At 44.4% G+C, this 24885-nt stretch overlaps 2 protein-coding genes across 3 annotated transcripts in view; one reads left to right on the top strand and one right to left on the bottom strand.

The window, feature by feature from the left end:
* The window catches only part of LOC144754956 (uncharacterized), a 250054-nt gene extending 245907 nt beyond the window's left edge, over positions 1-4147 (bottom strand). For both annotated transcript variants that reach the window (XM_078643318.1, XM_078643317.1), the window contains exon 1: positions 3986-4147. The gene's annotated coding sequence lies outside the window, so the exon portion shown is untranslated. The remainder of the gene's footprint in view (positions 1-3985) is intronic.
* Positions 1-24885, top strand: part of LOC144754957 (uncharacterized) — a 353897-nt gene that overhangs the window by 303156 nt on the left and 25856 nt on the right. The window lies entirely within an intron of this gene.

Raw genomic sequence — 24885 nt, forward strand, 5'->3', positions numbered from 1 at the left:
GACCCTAATGAGCTTTGTACCTGGTTTCGTATCACATACAAGGCTAGGGGAAGTAATTGATCCCATTCCTTCCCGTCATTCTGAAGCAATTTCCGGAGGACTGATTTTAGAGTTCCATTGTATCGTTCCACCAACCCATCAGTTTGGGGGTGGTACACTGATGTTTTTAGGGGTTGGATATTTAGGGTTTTACAGACCTCTTTCATAAGTCGGGACACTAAAGGGGTCCTTTGGTCCGTTAAGATCTCCCTAGGGAACCCCACTCTTGAGAACAACTCAACCAGACGCTCGGCTATGCTAGATGAGGTGGGAGCTTTAGTGGGAAGGCCTCCGGATATCTGGTGGCATACTGCACCAAGATCAACGCATATTGGTGTCCTTTTTTTAGGTCTCGCCTAGAAGCGCGCATGCGCTGCCTAGGAAAAGACCTTTAGCCATTGCTTGAGCTTTGCTGCCAAAAACATGCATGCATTCCATTGCTTTGAATAGGAACGTGTGCATGTTTGGCGTTTTCCTTTCGGGAGCTAGTTTAAAACCATCTGTTAGTAATTAACAGATGGTTCCTGCTCGCTCACGTAAGGAAAACAGGGGCAAGCCCCCTCCTCCCCCCCTCCCCCTGCTTCCAGCTTAAGGCGCGCAGATCAGACCGAGATCTGCATAAGATCACACTGTTGCTTGTTTGATTTCGAGTCGTGGCCATGATGCTGGGCCCTGCCCGCCGTACAGTCAGGGCTTTCCCATACAGAGGACTCTGTAGCTTACAGGCTTTTCCAGGTGGTGTCATGGGGATTGTGTGAGCCCGCCCCCACCCGCTAATAGCCGTGGTGCACAGCTGCCCTGCTCTGAATGTGGGCTGTAGCTACAGTGGGCCTGAGGCAAGAATGCAGCCCACGCCCCTTTTAACCATCTTTGGTGGGAAAGGGCAGAACTTTAGTATTTTATCGCGATCTGCCTCTACTACACTACTATTTGCCCTACGGTACGGTGTCTTAGAAGCACTATAGAACAGTTCCTGCATGTTGCCATGAAATACCAGGTGCAAGTAGGTTACCAAGTCAGCCTTTTCCATTCCATCGCAGTACACTTCTTTCTTCACAAAGCACTATAGGAGCTTGGATACTCAGAGACCAGGTACAGAGATTCTTTGCTGCTGCCATCTCCCCTCTCCCAGTCCGAGGGAGATAAAAGGCACGCGGGTATCATTAATAGGGGGAAAGCAGTAGACCGGAACTCATCTGGAGTCCGAGTAGGAGAAGAGGGGCATGGACGGCCCATGACACGGCACCACACCCATGTGATGCAGCTAGCTGTAGGAGCAGAAAAGCCTTATAGTCTGTTTCCAACTTTGTAAGTCATTGCAAGCTTGTGGTGGCGGTAATACGCCTCATTCCCGAGTTGCTGCTTGCCAGGGTTGCGTTGGCAGAGCTCCAGTCCCTTTTTGCCTCCCACGCCGAACTTACACGACCTAGCCGGCACAGTTGGGAGCAAGTTCAGTGTGGCAGCGCTGGGCTCAGTAGCAGTCTTTACCAGAAACTGTCATCACAACAGCCAGAAGGGGCTTTACTACTGATACCCCCTGCACCTCCCCCCTCTGGCGCAGTTTAAACCCCGACAGTAAAAACAAGCATTGGCATAGCCAATAGGTCTCGCCTTTGGGACCGTATAAGTGTTTAGCCATGCAACAGTTGGTGTTTGTGCACCAAGGATATTCTGCTGCATAACTAAATACTTAGGAGGGCCTAAAAATGAGACCTATTGCTATGCCAATGCTTGTTGCCTTTGGGAGGGGTCCTATGAGGTCCATACCTACCCTTGAAAAGGGCATCCCTATGATTGGGAGTGGCTGTAGGGGTACCGGCAGAGGACGATGGGTGGTCTTCTTTTGACAGATTTTGCACTCCTGACAGTATCTTTTTACCTCTTCATAAACCCCATGCCAAACAAAATGCCTTAGCACATTTTGGGACGTCTTTTCTGCACCTACATGACCTGCAGTTAGGTGAGAGTGAGAAAAAAAAGGATTTGCTATCGGAAGGCCATAGGGACAGGAGTTGAGGTTCATCCCCCTGTGATCCTACCCTATACAAAAGGTCGTTGGTAATAATGAAATGAGGATACGTCAGAGGGGTGTTGGGTTTTTGGGATCCAGCATCTTACCAGGCGTTTTGTAGAGTGGGGTTGTTGAGTTGAGCAAATTTAAAACTCCTATCCATGACCCAAGGGTCAGGGGATATTAAAGCGGGCAAGGTTTTGTCTTTTTCCCTTTTCTCTAGTGGTCTTTGCATGGACCTAAGGAACAACTGATAGAACCCGGGGTTATCTGTTCCTATGATGAGATCTTCTGGCAGTTCTTCTAGAACCTCAACCTTTACAGTGTAAGAGTTCCCTCCTCCCGTACTGAGAGTGATCTTTGCTACAGGACATTGTTTGATATCGCCGTGTACGCACCTAATGTGTACTACTGTCTCAGGAAGATACTGAATAGGATTCACTAGGGCCTTCTGTATCACTGACTGTCTACACCCTGAGTCTAACAAGACTTTTACAGCTCTCCCATTTACCACCACACTTACGTAAAAGGCGCCTTCCAATTCACCACTGTAGAGAACGGACCTCGGAATATACCCCACTTCCATGGGCTCCTCGGTTGGCTTTTTTTGGGGACATGCCCTGGCGATGTGGCCCAACTCTCCGCATTTGAAGCACTACGGTCCCTTAGGGGCAGGGCCCTCTGGTCTCAGGGGTCTGGGTCTTGGGACTTCTACTGGAGGGGGTCGATATGTTTTTTGTTCCGTTCTCGGCGGAGGGGCTTTGTGTGCTTTTTCGTGTTCTAGATTTGTATTTCTTGCCTGGGCGCGCGCAAACGTGGTGGCCATCTCGACAGCCTGTTCGGTGGTCAACTTGGAGTGCTGTTTTAGCCACTTCTGGGTATTATAGGGCAGGGCCTCGAGGTAGTGCTCTAAATTGATCCGATCCATGATTTCTTCTTTAGTACTGTCCTGTGGTTTTAACTATTTATCGGCGGCGGCCTTTAGTGGAAAGAAAAGGGTCTTGGGGTTTAACCCTGGAACGCCCCTTTCTCTTCTGAACCGCAATCTGAAGGTTTCTTCATCTAATCCTAGATGGTCCAGGATTATTTCTTTGATGGCTGCATATGGGGTGTTCCCATCTGCGTTAGCCACCTGATAGGCAGCTTGTGCCTCACCGGTCAGTAATGGGGCAAGAAAAAATGGCCACTTTTCCACCGGCCATCCGTATGCCCGAGCAGCCCTCTCAAAACTTAAAAGAAAAGAGCCGGGGTCTTCTCCTGGCTGATATTTCAGTAGGGACAACCCCGCTGGTCCAGGGGAATGTCCCTTGGTCTGGAGAAGAGCAAGGTGATTGGCCATCAGTTTTTGCAAGATCTCCATTTGGGATGCCATTGAATCCGAGAAGACATTGCGATCTGCCTGCGCCGAGGTCATCTGTCTTTCGACAGCCCATCCAAGTTTTTCCTGGGCTTGTATAAGTTGTTGGATCAGATTCTCCATTATTGTAGTACTAATGGAGGGGCTGCCCGCATGCTCCACCACTTGTGAACTTCTGGACAAAAGGCTTGCGAGACCAGGTCTAAGTAATGCAGGCTTTATTTTAAACAAACACCATCTCCTAATAGAAGAGTTAAGACACATCAAAGTCCTTCTTGAATGGTCCGGTTCACTGTAGCTTCCTTGTGGGCATTGAAGGGACAGGTAGGGTCTTGGTCCGACGGTCTCCGGTACAGAAAAAGAAAGAAGGGGTATGAGAATCAGCACCCTGAATGTGAGAATAACGGAGGGGCAGGGAGTGACGGAATGACACATGTACACTCTGCCCTAAGTAGCGAAGTGCTCGTGCACGAGGAAACGGGAGTAGCGCAGAGGGGTGATAGAGTGCGGAGAAAAACACCACTCTATGAATCCGGCTTTTCCCGTGTTCCAACCCACCCCGCAATCCTACTCCGTACCTTTGTTAGCCACGCTTATCCTGAAGCGTGGCCGGGTGTTGCGCGGAAACGTTGGCCTTTTGGCTGCTTCCGCTCACTGGTTCGCTCCTGGGCTTCGGGTAGTGGACTTCTTTTCTCCAGAGTAGTTTCCACGCTTCTCTTTTCAGCGTCATTTGGCCGTTCTCGCTGGGTCCTCCCGGAAGTGTCTCCCCTCCCGGAAGGGCTATCTTCGTTTCTTACTGGCCAGGAAACGCCGACGTCATGACAAAGGGCGGTCTGTTCACGGCTCAGGGTTTAACTATTAATTTGATGTCTTGAAGTGCTATTTTTGATCCTGGCAATTGGAAGTTAGCACTTAACAGTTGTGTAAGTGTAACCCCATGTTAGTCAATGGGAATACCAGCGTTGCTACACTGAAAACGACAATGGTGAATTTCACAGTCAGGACATGTAAAACATAAGGTAGACATCTTGTAAAACATAAGAAGCTCATAAGGCAGGGCATTTAAGGCCTAGCTTAGAGGTGACTCATGAATATCAAAAAAAAAGCTTTGAACTTGGAAAAGGGATATTTTGTCTAGTCAAGTTGGCAGTTTAAATACTGCAGTGACAGGCACAGAGTCTTGTATTCACCCTGTCATTCTAGTAGTGTCACAGTAAGTGTTGCAGTCCACTAATGACACTCAACCTACAAACCCTGAGTACCAAGAGTACCATATTCTAGGGACTTTGAGGTAAGTTAAGTATGCTAAACAGGTATTAGGCGATTGCACATCTATATTAGGGGTCGGAGCACATGCACAGGGGCCTGGTCAGCCGAGCCTAGTGATCTACTGAGTTGAAAAAACAGCAGTTTGGAGGTAATCATACAAAAAGAGATATTTCACAAAAAAGTGTATATGAGAAAAAGTCTGTGAGCCACAGTTTTACTGTTCCCATGTGACTACTTTTACTCAAACCAGTTTCCCACAGGCAAAAATGGCGTGAGTTTGCACAGCTGTGAAATGTCAACGAAATTCCTGAAATTTGTGAATTTTGAAAGTTTTCACCTTTGCTATAAAAATATTTTCCAGGCCTAGTGCTCAGGTTATTCTCTTTTGGATTTTAAGATTACGTTTATTTTTCTTGTGATTCCTTCCAAGTGTAAAATGGCATACATTGTGGCTGTTAATGCACACATTGCCTCTTTAACTACAGTTGAAGAGGTTGGTAATGGGAACAAAAAGCGAAAGAAACTGGTAACAGCATGGCAAAAGGATCTGGAAAAGTGGCAGTCGGATCTGGCAGGGAAATCCAGGAGAGGCATGGTGTGCATAATGTACAACAAAGGCGAGATATAGTAGCATAGCTGTTTGCACCTAGGTTAGAACAGTGAACTACATCAATGATTGACTGTGGTGGATTGGCCTGGGCAGGTTTTCCAGAGGCAGTGGGCAGGACAGAGACACAGCAGCTGCTTCTATGTTTGCATCTGGTGTTGGTGGTAACCAGGAGACGATTATCTACAAGAGGGAGGCTCCTTTTTGGGGTGTATTGTAGAATCCTTTCTAGAAGGTATTTGGGGGTTACAGCTTCAATGCATTCCTGTGTGAAGCAGGGAATCTTTAACGTGATTCTGTCTCATATTGGTAGTCAATGCTGGCTGCCAATTGTACAGTAACCAACCATATCAACCAGTATTGGGGCACCAGTTCAGCAACATTTTTCATACTCCCTGAGTTAAGCCACCAAAGTGTACCACTCACCAGTAGTCCATGCTTCTTGCACCTATGCATTCTACATCCTCCTTCCATATACATGATGCACAGTACATCATTACAGTAGTCAGTGCAGTAGTAATCTTACATAGGGTCAGCACTTCAAAGGACATCTATTTAAGGCTACATCGCATATGTCTTCTGCCTCCAATGTGACCTGTGCACATCAGTCACAACATCATTGGTGGCTAAGCAAAACCAAGGCAAAACAGGAATTGCCCATCTGCCCTGTTCGTCACACTTCTTCTGTGCTGGCATCCATCTCTCCATGATGACTAGAGCAGGAGACCACGCGGGACGAGGTGTAATTTGCACTATAAATCCTCCTCTTCAACAGAAAACATTGTTATTGTTATTAGTCGTTTTGTAGCGCGCTCAATTACTCAGGAGTATCCTGGCGCGTAGAGATGCAGTTAGCCAGCAGAAAAACTAGAATAATTACAATGACATTTTAAAAAGGTTGGTTTTGAGTGCTTTTTAAAAAGGTTAAACTCCTGGGTAACGCGAAGCAACAGGGGAAGGGTGTTCCAAGTGACGTCTGCTTTCATGGTGATAGACGGTCCACCAAGGCGGGTGCGTTTAAAGCGTGGGACAACCAGCAGATGTTGGGTGGTTGACCGTAGGGGACGGTTGGGTAAGTACCAGGAAAAGCGCTTCCTCAGGTACGCCGGCCCCTGACCGTGGATGGCTCTATGAGCGATAGTGAGGGATTTAGACACACCACGTTGCGCGACAGGGAGCCAGTGCAGGCTGCACAAATGCCGTCGGATGCTGGACTGCCGTGAAATGTTAAAGAGGAGTCTGGCTGCCGCAATGCAATGGCAATTTCAATAAGTCTGGCTTACGAATGAATAAATGGCCTTTTGTGTTATTTAGGCACTCAATAAAGTTGTCATATATGCACAGTTACTCATCCTTGCACTCATGTATTTATTCATCCATTCACTGACTCATTCTTGCATTTACCCTCTGACACAACCACAGTAAAACATAAACAAACACAACAGCATAGATTGGATAAATTAAAAATACCAGTAGAAAAAGAAAACATACTACAGCCTAAAGAAGGTGCACTTCGAATGCAATAATGAAACTAAACATAGCAACGAGTGCCCTTCTTGTAGTTGTATTATACCGAGTCTATCATTGTTTTAGAGTTTCAGGATGGCTGCAACATTGAGAACCAATGTCTTGGAATGGTGAAACAATGATTCACTATGGGCAACAGCATTCCATAATCGTTGCCTTGTTTAGAGGAAGTAGCCACATGGGATGCTGAATTAGAGACAACACGAGCGGTAAGTAATCAATCTGTTAGCATTGAGTGGGGAGCTGTAGTATTCCCTTTAGAAACAATTTACTAAAAAGTGGAGAAGCAACAAAATGAAAGTAAATCTGTATAATTAGAAAACTGAAAACCAAAGGACTCACCTATCGGCCCTGATACTGAAACACACTTATTATTAGGTTGATATGCACATGTGATCAGATAATTCCATCATTCATAGAGTAAGAGAGCCAATGTCTGATATAGTCTGAACCATTACTTCATGAAGTATGCTGTCATGGACGGTAGCAGAGCGTAAATGGCACTCAGACAGATAAATGGCAGGAGAAGGCTGAACCAAAGTTCCTATATTTGTGTAAATGAATATATATTTATATACATGTGCGTATGTTTTTTTTTTTTTTTACTTTCATATTCTGTCAGACAGGCATGCCTGTCAGTCCTTCCAAAGAGATTCTAGCAAGAATCATTGCAGCTCAAGCCTTCTATATCTAAGCTTTAGCATGTGTTACATATAGGGCTCCCGGTTTTATGGTATTTTTTTTTTACATTTCTGTATGTATTTATCCATATTTATTTTGTGCTCATTTTATCTGTATTTATCCATATTTATTTTAGGTTTTGTGAAAAAATGAAGCTGAAATGTGTATATTTCTACATTTATTTAACCAGTTAATGTACACTCGTGCCTGAAAGCCTGCCAGGTTTCAATGATTTAAACACACTCAGATGATAAAACATGCCATTTTTTAAATTAAACTGCTATTTAAGGTATTTTACTTAAATTCCCTTTTTTTCCCCCCTTGCCTGTTTAATCTGCACAGCTATTGGTCTTTCAGTCATGGTTGACAGCATTTAGAATCACTCAAAAACAAACAATTTCCGTTTTTATTCACATTTAAAAATAAATACAGACAGAAATGTAAATGGTTTTCTGTCTGTATTTATCTGGAAAAATCACTAAAAACATAAAACAGGGAGCCTTAGTTACATAGCAAATAAATCATGCCTATTTCCTGTTTCATAACTTTTCATAACCAGCAGGTCACTGGCATCTGAAATACATTTGCCTAGTAAAACAATCAATCATATAGCTGTTATAATTGGCTTGTCACCATAACCAACTAAGGTCAACTCAAGCCTCCTGAACTGAGCGTGCGCTTTCCTACAATGCAACCATTAGACATACAGTCATAAAATTACAAAAGTATACAAAATTACAGTAGGCAAAGTAAAATACTGACTCTGCTATGGGGGATTAAGAAGGATTATTGCAGAACAAGTCTTTTGTACCTACAGTTTGTCAGATAGGTAAACAACACAAAACTGTAACCCACTATGACATTCAGTGATATTTCATGCCACAAATTGCCTATACAGAGTAATAACAATCCATTGCCTATTGACTTTACAGTGCTTTCCAAAAATCAATATGTCAGGCCTTTATCATAACTTTTTATGATAAACAAACAAGCCTATAACCTTTATCAGTGGCTTACCACCATAACCAGCTCAAGCCTATTGTGTTGTGCATGAGCTTTTCCACAAGACAACTATCGGGTATACCATAATAAAATTACAAATGTGTACAAAATGACAGTTGTCAAACCAATTTGAAATTCCTCTTAACAGAGCTTAAAAAGGACTTTTCTGTCCCTGTCGGTTATTAGGGTGGGCCACCAATACCAAATCCCTTGTCTAATATGGTAATCCATGAGATTACATGTAACAAGACTGCCCACAGGCTTTAGTACAGTGAAATAACAACCGACCCATAAAAGCCTAATGCCTTTAACCCATGATTTTCACAATCGTTATTCAGGCCTGCTGTCTTTGTTTTTATTATAAACAATATCGCACCTAAGGAATCATACATACATTTTTGCAAGTGAACCAATAAGGCATACAGCCTTTACCATCGGACTGACACTGTGACCAACATGGGCCTATTCAAGTGCACATATACTGGTAGGTACACAGTTTTAAAAAGGGACATATGTAGAACAATACAGTTTGCAAAACAATATACAGCCCATCTCAATAAGGCATAACAAGAATCATCACAGTGAACAGCCTTACGGTTTTTCTTAGTGGGTGGCTAACACCAAAACTCTTGCCTACTATAGTAATCTTTGAGATTAAATGAACAAAATACGTGTCTGCAGCCTGTAATACAATGTGATAGCAGATTTATGGCTGGCTGGCTTTAACAAATGTTTTTCACAATAAAGAAGCTAAGGCTAAGGCAAAATATTATATCACCTAAGAGGGCCTAACAAGAATTATCACAGAGTAAATCTATATCCACAGTTTGTCACAGGGTGTAGCCACCACCAAAAGCCTTGCCCACTACAGTAATCTGTGAGATTCCCTGTAACAAAATCCTTCTTTGGAGGCTTTCATACATAGTAGTAACGATCAACTCATAAATGTATTAATGCTAACATATGCTTTTGACCATAAATATGACGTGCTGATAGCCTTTATTGTAATATTTCATAATAAACAGATCAGGCCTAATGTCATGATCTTTGGTTTGCCAGCATAACCAACTGAGTCTTTCTGTAATTAGTATTAACTTTGCCACAAGCCAAAAAGTGCAGCACAAGCCTTCTTTTCAGTGGTAACATACAACCATGGCCCAATCACATCCACTACTCAGGGCACCCAAAATGTGGGTGGAGCATACACCGCTCTCTTAGTAGTACTCTAAAAACTATTTTTTGTTGATCGCATAAGGTCTGGCGACAGCTACGCTGTCAAGTCAAACCTAAAAATGAGCCAAAGTAAGGATTCTTCCTGTCTTGATGGGGTTACACTGTTCCAGGATTTCTCCTTAGCTGCTTTGGTAGAAAAACATGGCTGACCCACAGAAACGTCATTTATTTTATAAAAGGCAGATTTTAATTTATTTGAGGAACTCAAACATTATATTATATCATCTCATCTGCCTGAAATCCTTACACTAAATCATTTCACTAAACCTCAAAATGCAACTGAGTAGTAATTTATCTCTCACCTTCCCACAAACAAATCCGCTTGGCCTCATTGACATCACAACTATTTCTTGCAATTTCATAGTCAGTCTTTAATATTCAGACTTCATTGTCCTGCTAACCTCATGTTCCAGGGCCAGGTACATATTCATCCCTTGTTCTGGTACCCTGAAACCCCACCCAGACATGCTGTTTTCCTGTCTTCCCTTCTCCTACTTTATCTCCTTCTGAAATTTCCCCCTAAGACACATGCACCAGACTGATTGTTGTGGGCTTTGCTGTAGACAACCCCTTCAAGTACACTCCATTACCCCTCTCCAGGACCACCGTAATAGCAGCAAGGGCCATATTAGACCCCACGTCATCTCTGTTTTATTGGTGTAAGGTGATCCCTTGTAAACAGTTTTAGCATTTCTAGACCTGTGTTCTGAATTAGATAATTCTTTTCAAGGTGTGTGATCAGTAAGCCTAGTATGCGTCCCAAATGCTTTTCCTCGAAGAACAGTGGGAGCACCTGATCTCCTCCCTGCTTAGACCTTTGAATGTTCACTACATCACAACATTCTCTTGCCTGCTTGTATTCTGGACCATTTAAAGCAATACATTTCAAACTGTGCAACACACCCCCGTTGGATAAGAGTGGGGTAGGCATGGTGTACGATGAAACTGACAATAAATAGACCATCAATATATTAAATCATTCTTTTTCAAACTTTAAAATTAATTTTCCATCAATAGCGTAATTTATATACATATGTATATTATGATCTTGTCAGATTCCCAATTAGATTCATTGCACATAGCATTGTACACAGTGGAATTGATCCCCTTGATCATAAACAGAGACAAAATCTTTGTGTATCGTGCTCAATGCTAGAAACCATACATCCACAAGATCAACATTCTTATGATTCAGTTCAGTTCAGTTCAGTAAATCTTTATTCGATGATTAAAAACCATCATAAAAGTACGTATATACAGTTAAAAAGTCAATTAAATAGTATGTCTGAACTCGATCTAAAATCAAGAATGCAATTAAAAAAGATGAAACACAGTTTTATGTACAAGCATTAATTAACATTATCCTCTTGTAATTCTTAACCTCACTGCCACTTTTAAAAAATTCATAATGTAGCATAGTGTTCGCGTGTCATTTGCTCTTTGTAAAAAGAGTAAGGCAGTTTTGGCATGACGGAACTTTGCCTCTTTCAACATGTCCACTAAAAATTTCCGTCTAGGCATCTTATAAAAAGGGCACAAAAGTACAAAATGAAGGGTGTCCTGAGGAGACCTATTGTAAAACCTGATGGGACGGACAATATATTTGGTAGCAAATTGAGCCTAAAACGACACATTAAAAACCTCTCCTGAGCGTTATGCATCAGATACAAATAGGGTTCCATGCCCTCACTATACTTCACAAGACGATGGACAGTTACTGATTTTTTGGGCAATTCTAAACCTGCTCTGCGCGTTGCAAACTGTTCTAGCAACGATCTTTTAATCTGTGATTTGCTGGAATTGGATATTGTGTTCGGGTTAGTGAAAAGACCCTTCCGGTCTAGATCCTCTAGTGTAACCTTGACATAGTTTAACCATGGGATCTGCAACCCATTGTCCCTTTGTAAGCAGTCTCCCATGATTAATCTGGTTAAATCTGCCTCCGGGTTAGCCCAGTTTCTTAACCATGCCATAATAGGGCTAAGCTTTACCTGATCTTCAATATAGGGTCTCCCCAGTTCGCTATGCGCAATTGCAGCTGGGGTGATCTGTGGGATTTTTAGAATCCTCCGTAGATATTTATCTTCCTCCAGCTGCAATTGTTTTGCGTCCACAAAGCCCCATACATCCGCTCCATACAGAGCTTTTGTAGTACTTATTGAGCCATATAGGTTCATCACCTGTTCTGGGGACCAGCGCCGAGCCTTCGGGCAAAATTTATTATGGCACTGTTTGAAGATACCAGTTTTGAGCAGCGTTTCCACAATCAAGGACTTACATTTTAGTGCCCCATCAAATAAAAGCCCCAAATAGGAAAAGGACTTCACCATCTCTAGGATGTGGGTCCCTATTTTATATACAGAGTTCCTACATGGCGTTTTGCCTGCCAGCATCACAAAGGACTTGCTTAAGTTTACAGATAAATCTAAAGTATCCATAAATTTAACAAAATCATCAATTAAGCGCTGCAGGCTCCTCGGGGTGCGGGCAAGCAGGACCGCATCATCCGCGTAGAGAAGACCCGGTATATGACGCGTTCCTGCTTTTGGGCAGTCTGTGTTCAGGGCAATCAAAGTTCTCCCCAGGTTATTTATGTAAAGTGAGAACAAGAAGGGGGCAAGGATACAACCCTGTCTTACACCGCTAGTGCATGAAAAGGGTTCTGTGCTCCCCCCCTCCATGCTGTAGCGGACTTTAGCAGTTGTGTCCCAGTGTAATTCTCTGAGAATGTTAATTAGCCCCGGGTCAATTCCCATATCACTCATCATAACCCATAACTTGTTCCTATTTACATGGTCAAATGCCGCTGCCAGGTCCATAAACCCCAGGTAGATAGTTTCATTGCTGGCTTTAGTATATTTAGCGATCAGCAGATAGAGGTTAAGACACTGGTCGCTGGTGGACCTTCCTGATCTAAAGCCATACTGGGTGTCCGAGATGGAATGGTGCTCTTCTGTCCAATTCATGAGTCGTTCCAGGACTACCCAGCCCAGGATTTCGGCTGAGACATCGATCAACGATATCAGCCTATAGCATTGAGGATTGTCCCTACTTCCCTTCCTAAATATAGGGACAATTATTGCCGTGGACCAGGAGCGGGGCAACCCAGTTTTAATAGCCGCATTTAACACCCTCATCAGGATGTGGGCCCATAAATCCACATTACTCAAATACAGGTCTGGTGGAGTTCCGTCAGGGCCTGGGGCTTTATTACGGTTAAGATCTTGAATCATCTTGGTTATTTCTTCGAGGGAAAGTACTACCCCCGAGCTCCGCTTTCCGTTCCAACCCCCTTCCAGATCAGCGTCATGGGAGTGATTATAAAGTCCCTCAAAGTGTGTCACCCACTGTTCAGGAAGTATGTTGGTTCCAATCACCGGGGCACTACTATCCTGGAAGCATGGCCTGTAAATTATCTTCCAAAATTCTGTCAAGTCTCCTTTCTCGCCTGCCTCCCTCAGGTCTGTCCATACTTTGGCTTGAAGGGCAACCTTTCGCTGTTTTAACACAGTATTATAGGTCTGCCTACAAAGGGATACTTTTAATTTGTCCCTGGGGTTGGCTTTAAGGTTAGATTTTAAATCCCTTAATGCTCGTGAGCAGTTGGTATCAAACCATTTTGGCTGTGTTGTATTTCCCCTGGGGCCCTTTGCCTTCAATAGCTCGTCTACCAAGTTGGTTAATGACCCAAACGCCTTAACCAGGGAACACCCATCTGTCGACGTCTCTAGGCATTTGTGGTAAATAAATAAATAATACCCTATTTTTGAATGCATAAATGAATAACAGATAGCTCAATAAATAAGAGTCAAGATTCGAGGTAGTAGGAGTTTTGCAGGTTTAATACAGCATAAGGACAGGAACAGGACGACCTGCACGGGAATAGGATGGCAGCTGCCGGGGGCAGGATCGGGACAAGGGAACGGATAACTTTTTAATAACAGTACATGAGCATATATACATAGCGCAAACACATAGCATTACATTGCAATAGGCGTAGCAGTGGGTGGAGCAAGAGGCGTGACGCGTAGCAGTCGCGAAAGATAAGGGTGAAAGTAGGTGTAACAGGGCGTATACATAGACATGTGATGCAAACGTAACAGAATATGTCATGAATGGGGCGGAAACCATGGAGGGGGCTACCTGAGGAGCCGGGACCTCTAACCTGATGGTGCGCGCAAACTGGCAATGACGTGTTACTAGGAGAAGCTGGGGGCTATGAACTCTGTGCTAGGAGCAGAGACTGAAGTCTGGAGAGTCAGGGCGACATGTACCTAAGCAGTATCTAGTATCTGATGTTTAGGGAACATGTTGATATAAACTAGAAGTCAGGAGGGGAAAAGCTAACAGACTCTAAGACTGGAGCATGCATTATTCTACATGTAGTGCGTGATGAAGAATATTAAATGACCATTAAATGCAGTATTTCTCTTACATGGAGACGTAAAAGCTAGACTATGACGGTAACTATTGATGCAGTTCAGTAGCTTTAGGAATGCAGAGAAGGAGGGCTGTACTGATAACTCGAATCATAACATACTCTTGGCAGACTCAGAGGCAGAGCCAAGCTGAGCCGGGCACTGCGAGGCAGGAAATAAGTGAAGGGTTGAGGATACAGGTGGGGGCTGTATCGCTCCTCAGCGAGGCTTCAGGAGACAGGAGCTGAAATCTGGTGTCCGGGCCCTTTTGAGGCCTAGAAACGGGGACTTTACAATGGAATAACGTGCACACTGAGAAACGTGGCAACATAGCTTTACATAGGCCTGATATTCGTAGTATTCACGAGAACTGGAAACTGACATACTAAAGGTGGACACAACTATAATTGCGTCTTTAATCGAACATGGGGAATAACATATGCATATTAATCATGCACAGATAACATATGATAGATGACACGTAGGGACACAGAACATGGCAAAATTTACTTTTCCACATTCCCTCCTTGTCACTACGTTTCCATCAGGAAACATCAATATTCATGATACCATCTATCATTTCATACAGTATCATTTGCTCGTCTCGAATTTTCTTGGAACGGGTTTTAGAACGGGGCTTGGGACTAGGAATACATGATGTAGCACAAATGCCGCAAATCGCAGGGCCACATTGTATACAGAGGCAGCAACTGAATATGATCGCTACTGCAATACCTAGAAAGGACAAGACTTTCCATCCCCAGGCGGAAATTATATTCCAGAACCAACCGGACCATGTCCAGGTGCCTGGATTTTGGTGTAACAGATGGGCAATTTTATGGAGTCTGGTTATAGCTGAATAAACAGACGGCGCGTTATTTGGAATGAAAATGCAGCAACTAGATCCGATGACTCTACAGGCCCCGCCCCTATCGGCCAATATGACGTCAAGGACGAGACGATTCTGGAGCACGACAATTCTCATAAAGGATTGTTCTTCGGTTAAATTACTTAGAGCAGAAGTAGTCTCAATTACTACTGCTTCAAGGGTTCTGGTTAACCTACGTATCAGTTTACTATTCACAACTGTACCTAAATAAGGAAAGACACCTTTATTGATATCTATATATTGTTCTAGAGTAGTTTCAGTATAATCGACTATCGGGAGGTTTCTCTTGTGTCTAGTATGTACTAGGTGGGAATTCCTATGGTAGTCGGGTGGGGCTAGAAAAACAGGTGGCAGTAGGAAGGCAATGTAACAGGTTCCCTCCCAATCGAGGGGCAAACGAACATATGCGGTCTGACCACAAATAAAATAAGAATGACGTGAAGCTTTGAAAATAGATTTCCCACTGTCACTATACTTGACAATAGTAGTACAATCACTATGTCCTACGTGTGTAGAACCATTATTTCGGACACATAATTCGCCTTTGACTGGTAGTACTGAAATTGCAGGTAAGTCTGGAGTAGTATCAGACTGAACATTCAGGACCATGAAATTCGAAGAATAATTACCTAAATTATACACTTCATTTTCTAGATCTAACCCGGTTCTGTGGGGGAGACCTTGCTTGTCTGGAAAACATGTACTGTTAAGAAAAGACATATCTGTTGAGGATGACGTTAACGTGGACCATGCTCCACACGAACCATTATGTGAAAATGGATAAGGAAAGAGTGGCAGAACTCCCTTCGGTGTCTGGAAAGGGGGGAGTCGACCACACACCCAACAATTAGTGGCATTGCTGGTCTGGTGTGAATAATGTAACATGCGGATGAAAGAATTATTTCGCATAGCGAGGCGGTAAGAGAGTTCATGAGGAGGCAGATCACTAAACGTGTGCTCCACCGTAACATTAGCAGACTTATTTACATGAGAAACTGGAAGATACAGGTAAAATGCATAACTGGTGCAGGAAATCATAATGCTGAGAAATAAAACGAAACTTAGAAAAACGATACATCGGATTGAGTTTTGACTAACTCTCTCACTATGGGGGTCTATTTTATACATGTCAGAAACAGTCTAACCGTTTCACCTAGGGGAGGACTTAGACAATCAAACTGGCTGACTTATTTTACTAGACCGGAGTTTCAACTTATACTCCTGCTGCGGAGTTTTCTCTAACAGGGAGGGTGCAGTATCATTGTTCTTTGCGGGACAGTCCTTAAGAATAGTACTTTGGCAATCCTTCAAATCCTGGGAAATGTTCTTTGAGACGGGTTTCAGTCCATAAAACTTCTTTACATGCGAAAGGTGCACCCAGCCTTTGCGTCCCTCCAACTTCACGGCTGTACGGGTGGCGAGGAGGACCTGTCGGGGCTCCTTCCAGCGTGGCTCCAGCGGACTTGAGCGGTCAAAATTGCGAACCAAGACCATGGATCCTGGAACGATTTCATGCGGTGCCACCTCAGTATTGTCTGGAAATGCGGCGGCGACCTGTGAACGACAAGAGTTGAGGGCAGACATCAAGGAAGCTAGGTAATCTGTCAGTATATTACTTGAAACATCGGTAATACTTCGGGGTCTGGGTGTACCCCACATGTTAGGGGGGCGGCCGAAAACGACCTCATACGGGGACAGACCTGATCTGGAATGTGCGACCATGCGCATATAGAACAAAGCGACTGGCAGAGCTACTAGCCAGTCCACACCTTTCTCTTTACATACTTTGGCGATGCGGATTTTCAGAGTCTGGTTATGTCTCTCTACGAGACCTGCTGCTTCAGGATGGCGTACACAATGGAACTTCCACTGGTACCCTAACAAAAGGGAAACATGCTTCATTAACTCTGAGGAGAATGGCTGGCCGTTATCAGAATATACTACCCTAGGGAGTCCGTAACGGGGGAAGAACTCACGAACCAACTGCTTGGCAGTGGTCGCGGCTGTGTAATCGGGGACTGGATATGCTTCTGTCCACCTGGACAAAGCGCATACAACTACAAGGACATACTTGAAACCTCGACATCGCTCCATCTGAATATAATCCATCTGGAGGACTTCAAAAGGGTGGTCAGGAGGTTGGAATCCCCCTTGTTCCACCGGGACACTTTTACCTGGATTAAACTGACAACATATCATACAGGTACGGACTTTCTGCTTGGCTGCAGCTCGTAAATGCTTGTTGAACCAAATGTTCTGGATACTGTCTAACATAGCTTTTTCCCCTAAATGTGCTGGACTATGTGCGGTATTGATAATGACTTGAACCATAGAGTCGGGGAGAAACCAAGTGGCTTTACCCTTCGTCACCCATCCTTGATCTGTCTGGACCCCTCCTTGTTCGGACCATTTCTTGATTTCTTCGGGAGAAGCATGTAACTGGATATCTATGACATCTTGAGTAGGGTCCTTAACTGTCATACATGTAGTCGGATCTGGAGTGTGTGTCATGTTAACTGAAATGTCTGGAGTCTGTGCTGTAAGCTTGGCTGTGCGATCTGCTAGATCGTTACCCTGGGAAAGAATGTCAGTAACTTTCGTGTGTGCCTTGCATTTCATGATAGCAATGGATGTCGGTAAATGTATTGCATCTAACAGAGCTTGAATAAGGAGACCATGCTGAATCTTGGTTCCATGAGAAGTCATGAAACCTCTCTCCTGCCAGAGCACTCCAAAGTCGTGTACGACTCCAAATGCGTAGCGTGAATCTGTGTAAACATTAACTTTCCGGTTCTTAGCGTGTATGCAGGCTTGTGTCAGAGCAACTAGCTCTGCTGCTTGAGCGGACAGGGTGTCAATACGGTGTGTCTTAATAACTTCGGTGTCGGTAGTCACTGCATACGCGGCGACTAGTTCTCCTGTACATGTTCTCATACATGAACCATCCACATAAAGTGTCAGGTCGGGATCTGGTAACGGAATATCTGTCAGATCTTGTCTTGGCTTTGTCGTAATATTAACTACTTCCACACAGTCGTGTGTGTCCGGACTTAAAGTAACTGATGGTAACAGTGTAGCAGGGTTCAGGATGTTGCAGCGTCTGATTTCTATGTGTGGCTGGAACAGTGTCAATTCATAACCTGTTAAACGTGCAATTGTCAAGTGCTGAGTCTGTGTTCAGTTTAAAAGAACTTCCACGGAGTGTGGAACTTGTACTGTCAGGGAGTGTCCTAATACTATGGAATCACTTTGTCTGATAGCTAGTGCTGTGGCTGCAACTGACTTGAGGCACGCAGGCAGAGCCTGGGCTACAGGATCTAATGTGCTCGAAAAATAAGCACAAGGCTTGTATTGTCCTGCTTGATCTTGTGTGAGAACAGATAATGCTGTACCTTCGCGTTCTGTGACGAAAAGTGTAAAAGGCTTACTATAGCTTGGTGTAGCTAGAACTGGAGCTTGGCATAAAGCTTTCTTTAACTCATTAAAACTGAGTGTATGTTCAGATGTCCACGGGAGGACAGTCGATACGGCTGCCTCCTGTGTCGTTAACTGTATCAGTGGCTTGGCTAGAAATGCATACTGAGGAATCCATTGTCGGCAGTAAGAAGTGAGGCCGATAAAAGCACGTACCTCCTTCTGGGTCTTGGGCTGAGGAAGACTCGCTATTAACTGGATACGGTCAGGTGTCAACTGCCTACCCCTCTTGGACAGTAAGTGTCCTAAGTAGACCACTTGCTGGACACAGAATTGAAGCTTCGAAGGGGACACCTTGTGCCCCATCTCGGCTAGGTAATACAGAACTGTGAGGGATGCTCGCTCGCAAGCACGTTCAGAACGGGCTGTGACCAGTAGATCATCGACATACTGGAGTAGGGCAGTGTCAGTTGGCATGTGAATGTTGTCTAGTTGTCTCTTAAGTGCTTGACTGTAAATACTAGGACTTTCTGTGAAACCTTGAGGAGCTCGTGTGAACATATAGCTCCTTCCATTTAAACAAAATCCGAAAAGGAACTGGCTGTCTGCATGAATGGGAACACTGAAAAATGCATTCTTGAGGTCTATGACTGTAAAAAATGTGGCTTCTGAATCAATGGCTGTCAATAGGGAAGATATATCTGGGACAACTGGGTACTGGGGAATAATACATTTATTAAGCTCTCGTAGGTCAATCACTAATCGATATACTGGGGGTGCATTTGGATCAGTACGTTTCATGACTGGAATGATCGGAGAATTGCATACATTGGAGTCAGTTTCTACAACCACTCCTTGAGCGATGAGCTCGTCAATAATTTTGGATAAGGCTGCTACAGCCTCAGGTGGCAATCTGTACTGTCTGATTCGTGGCAGGACTACACCTGGCTTGAGAGTCACACGATGGGGTGTGATTTGCATATAACCAACATCAGTTGGACCTTGCGCCCATAGATGCTGCGGAACATTGGACAATCTGGGATCAAAATCTCGTAATACATAGTGACCCTTAAAGTCACGCAGGAACAATCGTATTCCCTCTGGGGAACAGCATATAACTGCACCTAACTCTTTCAGTGTTTTAATACCTAATAGATTCTCTGGACATGACTTAGTAAGTAACAGATCAGTAGTACGGGGCAATGGACCTACTTCTAGAGTAACTGGCTTTGATATTTCATTTACAATGGGTTTTCCTGAAAATCCAAGGGAAACATTTCTTGAGCCTGAGAGCGGAGCCCCTGGAACTTCGGCGTGGCTAATTGTGGTCCTACTTGCCCCTGTATCAATCAAAAACTTTCTGTCTTTCCCTAATACTTGACTGTGAACATAGGGACCTTCTTGATCTACAGGTATCTCGATGAGAGGCAAGCCTACCTCCCTCTCTAGGCTGTTTCATGAATATGGCTGATACTCTGGATACTCAGACTGTGCATACTGGTACATCTGCTGTGTAACGTGCTGTGTTGCAGCGATGGGCTGCGGTGCTGTAACTGTCTGTGGTGCATTCTGTGGCTGAGGGATCTGTGAAACTTGTTCTTGTCTAGGCGGACGTGGTCTTTCTTTAGTCTTACCAGTAGCTATGTTGTGTTTCAGAACTGCACACTCGTTTATAAAATGACCTGGCTGTTTACAATAATTGCAGTTCCCTTTAACGGGAGCTGCAGGATGACTGGCTTGATTCGGACCCCTCTTCTGACTGTCTTGAGGAACAGATTGTGCAACTAGTACTTTCATTTTCGTGTCTTTCATACGTTTTCTCTCGTGTTCTTGCTCTTCCCTGATTCTATTCTGGTGGTATTGGAGCATCTGTAGCATCTGGGACGGGGTATTAGCTTGCCAGGTACTTTCGACTTTCAAAACTCGATTCTTAATTTGTGGACTTGAATTCTCGACTAATTTAGTAACAAAAAGATGAGGGTATGACTCGCTACTGGTCTTGAGGCCACTGTTGATGCTAAAACATTTCTCAAATCTAGAATAAAAATCACTAATGTCTTCGTCTTGTTTCTGTTTACAGGCTGAGATTGCATCCCAGTCTTCTTTTCTAGTTGTCAATAACCTAGGCAAAACTTGTATTAACAATTCTGGTAATTCTTTACATTTATCTCCAAGACCGGTACCTGGTACTCGTGCCTTATCTTCGGCTTCTAGAACTGCCCAATCGATCTTTTTCTCTCCCACCTCCCATTCTTTTTCCTTGAGCTTTTCATACACCCCTGCGGGCAACAGGACCTTTAACATTTTAATTATATCTGGATACGTGTATTCTCCCATACGGAGCATGTCTTTTAATTCTCGATGGAACCCTGCTGGATCTTTATCATGACAGGGGATTAATTTTTTCATCTCTAAGAGTTCCATCTTTGTAATCGGGGTGTAAACAAACACTCGTTCTAGTTCGCCACCCGTTCCTCTAACTGGGTGGACTTCTCGTAACGGATTCTGTCTCTCCATGTAAAATGGTTTACTTTCTGGGGGTGAGACATGAACAAAATGCGGGTTCAAAAACGTTCTATATTTGTGACGCTGTTCTAGAATGACACTAATTAAATCGGTACCTAAACCTTTCCATCTATACTGGAGTAACTCGTTCAGGATGTCATGTAACGGGCCTGGATCAGAGTGCTGACCCTCATACAATGTAATGAGGTGCTGAATCATATACATACCCACCAGTCGTTGCTCGGCTGGGGGCAGTTTCAGAAACATTTGTGCCACTATTTCGTCTGGAAAAGTGGTAGAATCAGTAGTCCATCGGACTGCTGATCGGGCTAGTTCTTGTTCATGCATAGTACTTAACTCACTGTAACCGATTCGTGATTTCAGAATGTGATCGGTAGCTTGAAACACTTGTTCTAGAGAACCTTGTTCTGGTGCTGGATGATGGAAGGTTGACTTGTGTTCTAGGCGTAAATGGCGACCTGGAAATCTAGATTTTCCTACATACGCTATTCTGGCGGAATTCTCGTCGTCTACCTCTTCAGTATCAGAGTTACTTTCTTTCTCGCTTACTTGTGCTGCTTTACGCTGTTCGTGTAACTTTATTATTTCTTTACGGATTTTCTTGTACATACTCTCCATAGCACCGACGGTCTTGTGCTTACCCTCGGCTATATTATCACTCCACCTTGTCAGGATTTTCATTTCGGCCGGATCTTTAGACGGGTAATCTTGTTCTCTTATTAGACAGTTAATCAGAAACTTTAATATCATGAGCTGGATCTCGGCTTTCCTTTGAGACATGGCCTCGCTAATGCTTTCTGGATCATCCCCTGTACGGATGAAACGATATATTCTGTCTAGGTCTTCTTTCATATTCGGTAGGGTGACTAGATACTCGGCCACCTTTCTTACGCGGAATGAATATAAAACCATATTATCCTCGCCTGGAACTGGATCATAGCCGCATTCATTAAGGGCTTTTCTTATTTCTGCTACAGTCTGATGTCTGGGCGTACGCTGTGACGCTTGTGCATGTAATTCGGCTGACGTTAAACGCTTATGTGGCGGCGGGGTCTGAGGAGGACCTCCTCCTGCGGCCCCTAAACTAGAATCGTCGACTGATCCTCTTCGTACTAGTGTGGCAGGAAATTGAAATGCGGGCTGAACTGGTATGGCGGGCTGGACCGGGGGGACCGTAACAGGTACTGCAAGGGGTACCCCGGTGTCTGGAGGAACGGGGAGTGCCTGATTTACAGGGACTGGCGGAGCGCGAACAGGATTTGCATATTCTGGGACTGTGTCGTCCAAATAGGACGAAATAAAAATATCAGCTGCGGTCGGTTTGTGACGTAGCTTGGTCGGAACTAATGGTGGCGGGAAATTACTGGATGCCTCCGGGGTCGCTTTTGGCAAACCCTCGGCAAGAAGAGGATTCATACCCTTAATAAGAGCATGCCTCTGTCTGTCTGACTGTTCGGTTTTAACTCGTTCACCAATCTCGATTAATTCCCTTTCTTGGGCTCGTTCCAAGGATTCTCTACTTAATTCTGACTTTCTGATTTCTTTTTCGGTTCTTTTATGAGATTCTTTGCGCCATAACTCGATGGCATCTTTCTGTGACTGTCTGGCTTTCTTTTTCCATAATGCTTCTTCTACTCTCATGATGCACTCGGCATCCCATGTGCCTGACACAGGCCATCTATACTTTTCCTCTAACTGTTTGGTATACTCGACCCATAAATCTAGATACAATATGGCGCTTATGCCATGCTTCTGATACATAAAATGACCTGGACTGTCCCTAGGCGGAACTGGAACTGCTGCTTCCAGCAGACCCTTTCTAGTTCTCAACTGACGCAGTTTTGAAAAGAGCGGCATGACTGAACTATAATCTGGACACTATACGATACACAATAAACACGATAACTACTTCACACTCATTCCACGACATCAAGATACATGAAGAACATTCAGAATAACAGTTCGAACAGAATACTACCTGGAATACGGAAAACAGAATACATGAATTTTCTCGAGAACAGAACTGACTAGAACAGAAACTAGATGCACTGCTGAAACAGTACGAAACTTACCGGTCTCATAAAGAGACACGTCAGGACCCGCATCCACCGAAGTGGACACTTCGTTTGTGGGTCTGTGTACCACCAACCCACGGACCAGAGTCAATTAAATTGACCCTGTCTAGATACTACCCCAGTAACGGTACTCACCGGGCAGCAAGAACGGAAGGCCTCGGACTGGACTGGACTGCTACGACGACGGACGACGAACTTCGGACTTCAATTACGGGTGGACCTCCGGATACCTCGGACCTTGGACTCTCGGCTTGGGCTCTGGTCGGGACTCGCCGCGTTCCTCCACCGTCTCGTCTGGATGCTGGACCGCCTCCTCCGTCTCCTCCGTGGGCCTGAGGGATACTTGAAGCAGAAATATCTGCCGGTGCGCAGAAGAGTTCCGTCACGACTGCAGAGGGTCAGGGGGTCGGCGTGGCTTCACCGACGCGTGGGGAAAGGGCAAGTCCCTGTTCGGGCGCCATTATGTGGTAAATAAATAAATAATACCCTATTTTTGAATGCATAAATGAATAACAGATAGCTCAATAAATAAGAGTCAAGATTCGAGGTAGTAGGAATTTTGCAGGTTTAATACAGCATAAGGACAGGAACAGGACGACCTGCACGGGAATAGGATGGCAGCTGCCGGGGGCAGGATCGGGACAAGGGAACGGATAACTTTTTAATAACAGTACATGAGCATATATACATAGCGCAAACACATAGCATTACATTGCAATAGGCGTAGCAGTGGGTGGAGCAAGAGGCGTGACGCGTAGCAGTCGCGAAAGATAAGGGTGAAAGTAGGTGTAACAGGGCGTATACATAGACATGTGATGCAAACGTAACAGAATATGTCATGAATGGGGCGGAAACCATGGAGGGGGCTACCTGAGGAGCCGGGACCTCTAACCTGATGGTGCGCGCAAACTGGCAATGACGTGTTACTAGGAGAAGCTGGGGGCTATGAACTCTGTGCTAGGAGCAGAGACTGAAGTCTGGAGAGTCAGGGCGACATGTACCTAAGCAGTATCTAGTATCTGATGTTTAGGGAACATGTTGATATAAACTAGAAGTCAGGAGGGGAAAAGCTAACAGACTCTAAGACTGGAGCATGCATTATTCTACATGTAGTGCGTGATGAAGAATATTAAATGACCATTAAATGCAGTATTTCTCTTACATGGAGACGTAAAAGCTAGACTATGACGGTAACTATTGATGCAGTTCAGTAGCTTTAGGAATGCAGAGAAGGAGGGCTGTACTGATAACTCGAATCATAACATACTCTTGGCAGACTCAGAGGCAGAGCCAAGCTGAGCCGGGCACTGCGAGGCAGGAAATAAGTGAAGGGTCGAGGATACAGGTGGGGGCTGTATCGCTCCTCAGCGAGGCTTCAGGAGACAGGAGCTGAAATCTGGTGTCCGGGCCCTTTTGAGGCCTAGAAACGGGGACTTTACAATGGAATAACGTGCACACTGAGAAACGTGGCAACATAGCTTTACATAGGCCTGATATTCGTAGTATTCACGAGAACTGGAAACTGACATACTAAAGGTGGACACAACTATAATTGCGTCTTTAATCGAACATGGGGAATAACATATGCATATTAATCATGCACAGATAACATATGATAGATGACACGTAGGGACACAGAACATGGCAAAATTTACTTTTCCACACATTCATCAAACTTCTTTTTCCCCTTTACTAAGGGCCGTCTCCCCTGATCGGTTACCCTCAGTTCAGTATCTGGTTGTTGACTCCTCTTGGGGCGGCCTCTATACAGGAGTTCCAGAACTAAAGGATTATGGTCGCTGAAGATGCTCCAATCAATCCTTACCCCAGTAATCCA

The sequence above is a fragment of the Lissotriton helveticus genome, chromosome 5_1 (genome assembly GCF_964261635.1).
Source record: "Lissotriton helveticus chromosome 5_1, aLisHel1.1, whole genome shotgun sequence".
Classification (NCBI taxonomy): Eukaryota; Metazoa; Chordata; class Amphibia; order Caudata; family Salamandridae; genus Lissotriton; species Lissotriton helveticus.